Here is an 11766-nt window from a genome sequence, read left to right as displayed (position 1 = left end):
CAGAGGGTTCTTCCTTGATTGGCTCTGAGTAAGATGGTGAGTCACTCTATGGGTGGCAGCTGTTTCAAGTGGGCTCTTGGGGGAGCGCGCGACTCTTGATCTCAGGGTTGTGGGTTCAAACCCCGTGTTGGGTGTAGAGATTACTTAACAACATAAAATCATTAAAAAAAATAATAAAGTGGGCTCTTGCTCTGTGGGGGCTTTATGGGCCACTTGCTTGACTGTAACTCCTGGAAAGTGGGGAGGGACTCTTTCAGCTGGCTCTGGTTTTCTTTTGACTGGCAAACACCCACCTAAATATAACAGAAGCCCTCTGGACAGGACCTCCTGCTACCTTGCCGCAGGCCAGTTCCCACTGTGGTGCCACAGTCTCCCCGGAAGTCTCGTGGACCATTGACCCACCGGGCGGCCATGGCTTCCGGGAGCCCCTCCCCAGCTCTCCGGGGGCGGAGACTGACTTGGAGATTAGTGGGCAGTCCCCAGTCCCACCCCCGGAAGGCAGGGTCGGGGCTCCTCTTTCAGGGTCCACTGTCCTCCATCTCTTTATACTCTTGAGGTGGGACCAGGGTTTGCAAGAGTGGCTAAATGGGCTTTTCCAATATTGTCACATTTTCCATCGTACTTAATGACAAATTTACAGTCGTTCCCACGGCCACCAGGCCCCATATGATCTGACCGCTGAGACCCCCACAAAAGTTTAAAATATCAAATATCAGGGTAGGAGCACCTGGGGGGCTCAGTCGGTTAAGCATCCGACTTCGGCTCAGGTCATGATCTCAGGGTTCATGGGTTCAAGCCCCGCATCCGGCTTCAGATCCTCTGTCTCCTTCTCTCTCTGCCTTTTCCCTGCTCGTGCTCTCTCTCTCTCCCTCTTTCAAAAATAAAATAGCAAATATCAGGGAAGCACAGTCAGAAGTGCATGCATGATTTCAAGCCCTACGTTTGGGTATAGCGATTACTCAAGTGAACAAATAAATAAAAAAATAACTTAAAAAATAATAAAATATCAAATGTCAAAGAATGTTACAGGGGCGCCTGGGTGGCTCAGTCGGTTGAGCATCTGATTCTTGATTTCAGCTCAGGTCATGATCCCAGGGTCATGGGATCGAGCCCCCAGTTGGACTCTGCTTACTTGGGATTCTCTCTGTCTGTCTCTCTCTCTCTCTCTCTGTGCCCCTCTCCCGTATTCATACTCTCTCTCAAATTAAAAAAAAAAATACATAGTTCAAAGATGAGATCGATAGCATAATACCATTTATATAAGCTAAACCTACAAATGCATAAACATGATATTAGATATTTCCCAAGGACCCATTCATATTTAAGTGGGATGGGAATGGGGACTGAGGATAAAGGAGAACAGAAATGAAATAAAAACAATGAAGTGGCCTTATATCCATTGATGATTCTTGCTCATTGTAAAATGGGGAACACCATAAACTCAGCTCTCTGCTCCTGAGGACGGGAAAAAGAGAAATGTGCAAAGATCCCAAGCAGACAGTTCACAGAGTAAGCACAAATGGCTCCTAAAGAAAGGAAAATACATGGGGCGCCTGGGTGGCTCAGTCGGTTAAGTGTCTGACTTTAGCTCAGGTCATGATCTCGCAGCTTGTGAGTTCGAGCCCCAAACTGGGCTCTGTGCTGACAGCTCAGAGCCTGGAGCCTGCTTTGGATTCTGTGTCTTCCTCTCTCTCTGCCCCTCCCCTGCTCACGCTCCATCTCTCTCTCTCTCTCTTGCTCAAAATGAAATAAACATTAAAAAAAAAGAAATAGAAATACACTACTAGTCTTACAGATAATAAAGGGAATGCAAGTTTTAGCAACAATGAGATCCCATTTTTTTCATCACATGAACGACTTTTAAAAATTATGATATACTTTGCTGGGGAGAATGTAAACACTGTTGGTGGAAATCCACATTGACTGAGCATTTGCCGGGAGTGACTGGGCGTTATCAAAATGTAAGTTTCTTAGAGCCAGCAAGTTTGCTTATAGGAATTTATCTTGCAGAAATATCCGATGTGCAATGGTGCATTTACATGGATGTCACTGCTGCAATGTCTGTAGTAGGGAAGCTAGTGGGAGCCACATGTGTCTTTGACAGAAGGGGGGACAAGATAGGGTTAGGGTTACATTATGTCAGTCGTGCTGTGATGCCCAATGACTGTGGTGACACTGAGGTGGCTTTGCATGTACTGACCCAAAACAATGAGTATAACATACTATTTTTTTAATGTTTATTTATTTATTTTGAGAGAGAGAGAGTGAGGGAGAGCACGCACGCTGGCAGGTGGGGGAGAGGCAGAGAGAGAGAGAAAGAGAATCCCAAGCAGGCTCCACGCTGTTCGTGCATAGCCCAATGTAGGACTCAATCTGAACTGTAGATCATCACCTGAGCCAAAATCAAGAGTCAGATGCTTAACCAACTGAGCCAGGTGCCCCGAGCATAACATACTATTTTTTAAATTTAATTATTTTTAAAATTTACATCCAACTTAGCATATAGGGCAACAATGATTTCAGGAGTAGATTCCTTAGTGCCCCTGACCCATTTAGCCCATCCCCCCTCCCACAACCCCTCCAGCAACCCTCTGTTTGTTCTCCATATTTAAGTGTCTCTTATGTTTTGTCCCCCTCCCTTTTTTAATATTATCTTGGCTTCCCTTCCCTTATGTTCATCTGTTTCATAACATACTATTAAGTAAGAAAAGTAGATCTTGTTTTGTTGAAAAATTATATATACACACACTTACACACAATCAGAAGATGTTACCCTGATGAATATGGATGCAAAAATTCTCAATAAGATACTAGCAAATCGAATTCAATGGCATATAAAAAGAATTATTCACCATGATCAAGTGGGATTCATTCCTGGGATGCAGGGCTGGTTCAACATTCGCAAATCAATCAACGTGATACATCACATTAATAGAAGAAAAGATAAGAACCATATGATCCTGTCAATCGATGCAGAAAAGGCCTTTGACAAAATCCAGCACCCTTTCTTAATAAAAACCCTCGAGAAAGTCGGGATAGAAGGAACATACTTAAACATCATAAAAGTCATTTATGAAAAGCCCACAGCTAACATCATCCTCAACGGGGGAAAACTGAGAGCTTTTCCCCTGAGATCAGGAACACGACAGGGATGCCCACTCTCACCGCTGTTGTTTAACATAGTGCTGGAAGTTCTAGCATCAGCAACCAGACAACAAAAGGAAATCAAAGGCATCAAAATTGGCAAAGATGAATCAAGCTTTTGCTTTTTGCAGATGACATGATATTACACATGGAAAATCCGATAGACTCCACCAAAAGTCTGCTAGAACTGATACATGAATTCAGCAAAGTTGCAGGATACAAAATCAATGTACAGAAATCAGTTGCATTCTTATACACTAACAATGAAGCAACAGAAAGACAAATAAAGAAACTGATCCCATTCACAATTGCACCAAGAAGCATAAAATACCTAGGAATAAATCTAACCAAAGATGTAAAGGATCTGTATGCTGAAAACTATAGAAAGCTTATGAAGGTAATTAAAGAAGATTTAAAGAAATGGGAAGACATTCCCTGCTCATGGATTGGAAAAATAAATATTGTCAAAATGTCAATACTACCCAAAGCTATCTACACACTCAATGCAATCTCAATCAAAATTGCACCAGCATTCTTCTCGAAACTAGAACAAGCAATCCTAAAATTCATATGGAACCACAAAAGGCCCCGAATAGCCAAAGGAATTTTGAAGAAGAAGACCAAAGCAGGAGGCATCACAATCCCAGATTTTAGCCTCTACTACAAAGCTGTAGTCATCAAGACAGCATGGTATTGGCACAAAAACAGACACATAGACCAATGGAATAGAATAGAAACCCCAGAACTAGACCCACAAACGTATGGCCAACTCATCTTTGACAAAGCAGGAAAGAACATCCAATGGAAAAAAGACAGCCTCTTTAACAAATGGTGCTGGGAGAACTGGACAGCAACATGCAGAAGGTTGAAACTAGACCACTTTCTCACACCATTCACAAAAATAAACTCAAAATGGATAAAGGACCTGAATGTGAGACAGGAAACCATCAAAACCTTAGAGGAGAAAGCAGGAAAAGACCTCTCTGACCTCAGCCGTAGCAATCTCTTACTTGACACATCCCCAAAGGCAAGGGAATTAAAAGCAAAAGTGAATTACTGGGACCTTATGAAGATAAAAAGCTTCTGCACAGCAAAGGAAACAACCAGCAAAACTAAAAGGCAACCAACGGAATGGGAAAAGATATTTGCAAATGACATATCGGACAAAGGGCTAGTATCCAAAATCTATAAAGAGCTCACCAAACTCCACACCCGAAAAACAAATAACCCAGTGAAGAAATGGGCAGAAAACATGAATAGACGCTTCTCTAAAGAAGACATCTGGATGGCCAACAGGCACATGAAAAGATGTTCAGCGTCGCTCCTTATCAGGGAAATACAAATCAAAACCACACTCAGGTATCACCTCACGCCAGTCAGAGTGGCCAAAATGAACAAATCAGGAGACTATAGATGCTGGAGAGGATGTGGAGAAACGGGAACCCTCTTGCACTGTTGGTGGGAATGCAAACTGGTGCAGCCACTCTGGAAAGCAGTGTGGAGGTTCCTCAGAAAATTAAAAATAGACCTACCCTATGACCCAGCAATAGCACTGCTAGGAATTTATCCAAGGGATATAGGAGTACTGATGCATAGGGGCACTTGTACCCCAATGTTCATAGCAGCACTCTCAACAATAGCCAAATTATGGAAAGAGCCTAAATGTCCATCAACTGATGAATGGATAAAGAAATTGTGGTTTATACACAATGGAATACTACGTGGCAATGAGAAAAAATGAAATATGGCCTTTTGTAGCAACGTGGATGGAACTGGAGAGTGTGATGCTAAGTGAAATAAGCCATACAGAGAAAGACAGATACCATATGGTTTCACTCTTATGTGGATCCTGAGAAACTTAACAGGAACCCATGGGGGAGGGGAAGGAAAAAAAATAAAGAGAGGTTAGAGTGGGAGAGAGCCAAAGCATAAGAGACTCTTAAAAACTGAGAACAAACTGAGGGTTGATGGGGGGTGGGAGGGAGGAGAGGGTGGGTGATGGGCATTGAGGAGGGCACCTTTTGGGATGAGCACTGGGTGTTGTATGGAAACCAATTTGACAATAAATTTCATATATTAAAAAAAAAAAAGAAGATGTTATAATGACCCACTGACATGGGTCTCAGTTTTTCTTTTAATGTTTATTATTTTTGAGAAAGAGAGAGACAGAGCATGAGCAGGGGAGAGGGAGAAAAAGAGGGAGACACAGAATCCAAAGCAAGCCCCAGGCTCTGAGCTGTCAGCACAGAGCCTGATGTGGGGCTTGAACCCACAAACTGCAAGATCGTGATCTGAGTCAAAGTCAGATGCTTAACTGACTGAGCCACCTAGGCACCCCTTGGGTCTCAGTTTTTTGCACTGAAAGCCAAGCGTAAAGCTATAGTTCAAGGGCCCCCCTTGCTAGGGTCCAGACCCCCTTGCAGGCAGAACAGGAGGGGAACAGAGCAGGTAACACCAACCCAGTACCCACCTCAACCCCAGGAGATGTACAAGAGGGGGCAAGGAAGAGAAACCTGGGGTGATGGGCTGGGCTTCCTCTCTCCTCAGACTTTGACAGGGCCTCAGAGAACTGTGTTCCCAGAAATTTGGAAAGAGCTAAGCGTTGGAGTCTGACCCAAGGAAATGGAAATGGCAAGGGGACAGGCTGGGCAGCCGCTGCCTTCCTAGTGACAGGCGAAGGGGCTGGTTAGGGAGTGGACTGCCTGTGATCCAAGAGTGAAGCAAGCCTCCAACCTCAAGGGGCAGAAGACGCGGTGGGTAGGGATCCAGGTCAGGACTAGCTTGACAGGAACTGTGTCCAAGGGAGCACCCGATGGTGATGGGGGTGATGGGGACTTTGCAGAGAAAGAAATTCTGGGTGCAGAGCAGGGGCAGCTTCTGGCGCCAGGGGTTGTGGCTGAAAGTTCGCAGAAGGGTCTCTGGAGCACCCATAAATTGCCCCAAAAAGAAAGCCTCAAGATGGGTCCTGCCGGTCCAGAGTGCCTTCCATGGCCTCTGCTCCTCCTTCCTTTCTGAGTTCCACCTCAGGGGAGATGTAATTTATTCCTGTGAAGTATGTATATATTTAAAAAGATGCTGGGGGACTTCTGTCTGGCTCAGTCAGTGGAAAGTGCAACTCTCGATCTTGGGGTCATGAGTTCGGGCCCCATGTTGGGCACAGAACCTACTCTAAAATCTAATTTTATTTTTAATGTTTTTATTTATTTTTGAAGGAGAGAGAGAGACAGAGCATGAGTGGGGGAGGAGCAGAGAGAGAGGGAGACACAGAATCCGAAGCAGGCTCTGGGCTCCGAGCCGTCAGCACAGAGTCCGACACGGGGCTTGAACCCACAAACTGTGAGATCATGACCTGAGCCGAAGTCGTATGCTTAACTGATTGAGTGACCCAGGTGCCCTTAATTTGATTTTAAAAGTAAGGGAAATGTTTCGGGCACCTGGCTGGCTCGGTCAGAAGAGCATGCGACTCTTGATCTCAGGGTCATGAGTTCAAGCGCCACATTGGGTGTAGAGATTATATAAACATGAATAAAACTTTTAAAAAATTAAAAAAAGAAGATGCTCATGTATGTGCCCATCAGCTATTGAAAGAAGGTATTGTGTTCACGTCACCTTGCTAACCACTATTGGGTCCCAATCTGGAAGCCGAAGGAAGGTTAATGAGAGGCAACAACCTGAAAACATCTGGAAGTTATTCTCACTGGGTTTCAGCCTAAGATGACAGCAATCTACAGTGTATTCTTTTTTTTTTTTTAATTTTTAAATGTTTATTTTTGAGAAAGAGAGGGAGAGAGAGAGAGAAACAGAATGTGAGTGGGAGAGGGGCAGAGAGAGAGAGGGAGACACAGAATCCAAAGGAGGCTCCAGGCTCTGAGTTGTCAGCACAGAGCCCGACGCGGGGCTCGGACTCCTGAACTGCGAGATGATGACCTGAGCTGAAGCTGGATGCTTAACCGACTGAACCACCCAGGTGCCCCTGCAGTGTATCCTTGTTCGTCCATTGGCTCACAGGCTAGTTATTGAGGGTCCACGATGGGCAGGCTCTGTCCTTGGTGCTGAGGATACAGCTGTGAACACGAATGAAGGCCCTGCTCTCCCTGAGCTGAGAGCTAAGTGGGAAGGACAATCAAGCGGAACAAATAAGTGGATTCAATAGAAGCTGTATTCATTTGCTGAGGCCGCCATGACAAGGTACTACAGACAGCAGAAATTTCCACCACAAGAATTTATTTTCTCACAGATCTAGAGGCCAGAAGTCTAAGATCAAGATGTTGGCAGGTTTGGGGGCGCCTGGGGGGCTCAGTCGGTTGAGTGTCCGACTTCGGCTCAGGTCATGATCTCACAGTCTGTGAGTTTGAGTCCCGTGTCGCGCTCTGTGCTGACAGCTCAGAGCCTGGAGCCTGCTTCGGATTCTGTCTCCCTCTCTCTCTGTCCCTCCCCTGCTCATGCTCTGTCTCTCTCTGTCTCAAAAATTAAAAATTAAAAAAAAAAAGATGTTGGCAGGTTTGGCTTCTTCTAAGGCCTCTCTCCTTGGCTGGTAGATGGCCATTTTCTTCTGGTGTCCTCACATGGGCTTCCCTCCATGTGTGTCTGTGTCCTGATCTCCTCTTTAGGGAGAGGGCCACCCCTATGATCTCATTTTAACTTAATCGCTTCTTTTAAAAAATATTTATTTGCTTTATGAGAGAGAGTGAGTGTGGGAGGGGCAGAGAGAGGGGGAGAGAGAGAATCCCAAGCAGGCTCCATGCTGGCAGCACAAGCCCGATTCGGGGCTCAATCTCACAGATCGTGAGATTATGACCTGAGCTGAAATCAAGAGTCAGATGCTTAACTGACTGAGCCACCCAGGCGTCCCCTTAATCACCTCCTTAAGAGCCCTATTCCCAAATACAGTCACATTCTGAGCTACTGAGGGTTAGAATGTCAATGTCTGAATTTAAGGGTGAAAGGATGTCAGCCCATAGCAAACAGTGAAGGTTAGAAAGTGACACGTGCTGGGGCACCTGGGTGGCTCGGTCGGTTCAGCATCTGACTCTTGGTTTCAGCTCAGATCACGATCCCAGGGTTGTGGGATCGAGCCCTGGGTTGGGCTCCACTCTGAGTGTGGAGCCTGCTTAAGATTCTCTTTCTCTGTCCCTCTGCCCTTCTTCCCTGCTTGTGTGTGCTCTCTCTCTAAAAATAAAATAAATTTAAAAAATAGAAAGTGATACGTGCAATGGGAAAAAGCAGAGTAAGAGGGGTCAAATGCGTGTTTTTGGTGCAGGTTGTAGTTCTAAATAGGGTGGTCAGGGTGGGGTCTCTGTAAAGTAGACATTTGAGCACTACCTTGGAAGCAGTTGAAGGCCTGAGCCACACAGACATCTGGGGACAGAGCATCCAGGTAGGGGGAAGGGCCAGGGCAGAAGTGAGACCCTGTCTGATGTATCCCAAAGAAGAGCTAGAAGCGAAGGGTCGGAGATGGGATAAGCAGCTGAGGACGAAGTGGGAGAGCCAGTGGAGTGGGGGGCCGGGTGACCATAGGCCATTGTAGGACTTTGACTTTGAGTTTTCAAGACCATTGCAGGTCACATCTGCAAGGAGGCTACTATCAAAACAAAATAAAATGCAGAAGCAAAACAAAAACAAACAAACAAAAAACCCCAGAACATAGCAAGTATTGCAAAGATATAGGCAAATTGGTACCTTGTGCGTTGTTGTTGAGAGCGTAACATGGTGCAACCAACTATGGAAAACAGTGTGACGATTGCTCAAGAGATTAAACATAGAATTACCATATAACCTGGTGCTCCCACTTCTGAGGACACACCCGAGAGAATGGAAAGCAGGGACTGGAACAGAGAGCTGCGCGTCCACGTTCACAGCGGCGTGGTTCATAGTGGCCGAAAGCTGGAAACAACCCAAGCACCCATCAATAGGTAAATGGGTAAATGCAATGTGCTAGATGCAGTCATGGAATAGTACTCGGCCTGAAAAAGGGCATTCTGACACATGGTGCAACATGGATGAATCTTGAGGACATCACACTGAGTGAAACAAGCCAGTTACCAAAGGACCAATATGATAGGATTCTACTTACATGAGGCCCCTAGGATAATCAAACACGGAGAGACAGAAAATAGAATGGTGATTGCCAGGGACTGGGGAGATGGGGAGTTATTATTTAATTAATGGGGACAGAGTTTCAGTGTAGGGTGATAAAAAATGTTCCGGAGATTGATAACGGTGATGGTTGCGCAACATTTTATAAGTATACTAATGCCACTGAATTGTCCACTTAAAAGTGGTTAAAATGGTAAAGTTAGGTGAGTGTTGACAGTGGTTTGAGCTCAGGTGGTGGAAAGTGTTCCAATTCTGAATACACTTTGACATGAGGATTAACTGTCAGATAGGATGGAGAAGAGAAAGGGGAGTCCAGGATTTGCTCAAGGAACTCGAAGGATAGGGGTGCCTGAGGGGGCTCAGTCGGTTAGGGTCTGACTTAGCTCAGTCATGATCTCACAGTTTGTGGGTTCGAGCCCTGCATCAGGCTCTGTGCAGACAGCTCAGAGTCTGGAGCCTGCTTCAAATTCTGTTTCCCTCTCTCTCTGCCCTCCCCAGCTCGGGCTCTGTCTGTCTGTCTCTCAAAAATAGGTAAACATTAAAAAAAAATTTTTTTAAGAAACTGGAAGGATAGATAACCACTCCTCCAAGATGGGGAGGCCTGTGGGGAAGATAGGGAGCTCAGTTTGGGACCCAGTACACTTGAGATGCCTAGTAGACATCCAGGCAGAGGAGTGGAGTAGAAATTTGTCATTTGGGAGCAAGGAATCGAGTTCCAAGTGTGAGAGAGATGCCAGGAGCACTGATAACTTTGAGACTCATTTGCAGATAGATGGTATTTCAAAGACGAGCCTGGATGAGACCACCAGGAGCGTGAACGTGGACACAAAGGACCATGGGCTGAGCCGGCTCCTGGGAGGGGAGGAGGGGCCAGCAAAGGAGCTGGGAAGGAGAGACCAGAGAGGTAGGAGGATCCAGGGCATCTTGGGTTAACAACAGGTCAGGTGGCTGGTGACTGAAGCAGCAGCAGGTGGGCGGCCTGATGGGAGAGGGTCCAAGAGAGAACAGGAGGGGGAGATTCATGTTGGCAATTGAGACTGAGTTGACAGATCAGCTCTGTCAGGAGGTTCTGTTGCCAAGGGGAATTGAGAAATAGGGCAGTACTGGGGAAGGAGAAGTGAGGTCAGGAGAGAAATCACAGCACGTTTGCGTTGATGGAAATGATTCCAAAGACGGTGAAAGTTGCCCAGGAGAGAGGGGGCCGATTACCGGAGCCACGCCCTTGAGCAGGCAATAAATGAATATATATGAAGTGTATATGTAAGTAAAGTAGAGTAAGGGCACAGTGGCACTTCAGGGGACATTTTAGGGGGACATTTGGCAGGGGACATTTTAGCAGAAACCTGAAGGAAATGGGAGAGTGAGCCATAGGGATTCTGGAAAGAGAGCATTTCAGGAAGAGGCAGCAGCAAGTGCAAAGGCCCTGAGGTGGGACTGACTGGTATCCTGAAGGAGCCGTGTGGTTGTACCAGAGTGAGTGAAGGGGGACAGTGATGGGACCTGCAGAATCATGCAGCAGACAGACCAAACAGGACCTCGGAGGCCATGGTGGGGACTTTGGCTTTTGCTCTATGAGAGATGGGGTCCATCGGAGAGTTTTGAACAGGATCTGGTCTTAACGGGATGATTCTGGCTGCTGAGTACAGAACAGGATCGGGCAAGAGCAAAAGCCAGGAAGAGGCCAAGTGATCCAGCGGAGAGGCAGTGGTGGTGGTTTGGGGTGGGGGTGGGGGAGCATGTTCACAGTGGAGGTGGGGAGAAGTGGCTGGATTCTCTATGAATCCTGAAGGCGGCACCAGCAGGGTTTGCTAGTGCGTGGGGTGTGGAGTGTGGGCCTCCGGCCAGACCGCTCGGTCTCTAGGGCCTCAGCTTGGCGCCACATCCCTGCACTGGTGGTGGTGGTGTCCCATGGGGATTTGCCACGACAGGGCCTTTTGGCGATGCTTAGAAGTTTGGGATAAGATTTAAAGGCTCTACATCCCTCCGGAGCCTCCTCTGGGCCCGGATCTGCCTGCTGCCTCCCTCCTGGGCCTGGTGTGCAACTTCCTGGCCTTTCTTGTCCTGCCAGGACCTGGGGGGCCACGTGGTTCGAAGGAGATCTTGTTGTGGAGTTCAGCTTGGCTCCCATAAAGCCTCATTTGAGCTGGGAGACAACCCAGGAGGCAGGAGGAGGGAGAGGGCCCACCTCAGGCGCTGCCCGGCCATCTTCATAGGATGTGAGGACCCTCCCAAATGGTCTTGAGGTCCTTTTCACAGCCAGATGGGAAAACACAGGCTGAGTGAGGGCAGGGGACTTACAGCAGGTCGACAAAGAGTCCCACAGGGGCAGGGCTTGGCCCTGGGTCCCAGGACCCCCCAGCCCCGGATCATTCCTCAGCATCCTCCTATACCTTCCCTCCTGGAAGGAAGTTGGCCTCACATACCCTGACTGACCCTTCCTGGCCTGCTTTTTGCCGGAGCCCTTGAGACTGGCTGAGGACTGGTTGCCATAGAGATGGTGGGGAGGGCAGTTCCAAGGCCGGCAGA

Source organism: Prionailurus viverrinus, chromosome D1, assembly GCF_022837055.1.
Source record: "Prionailurus viverrinus isolate Anna chromosome D1, UM_Priviv_1.0, whole genome shotgun sequence".
In the NCBI taxonomy this organism is placed as follows: Eukaryota; Metazoa; Chordata; class Mammalia; order Carnivora; family Felidae; genus Prionailurus; species Prionailurus viverrinus.
Note: the sequence above shows the minus strand (reverse complement) of the source record.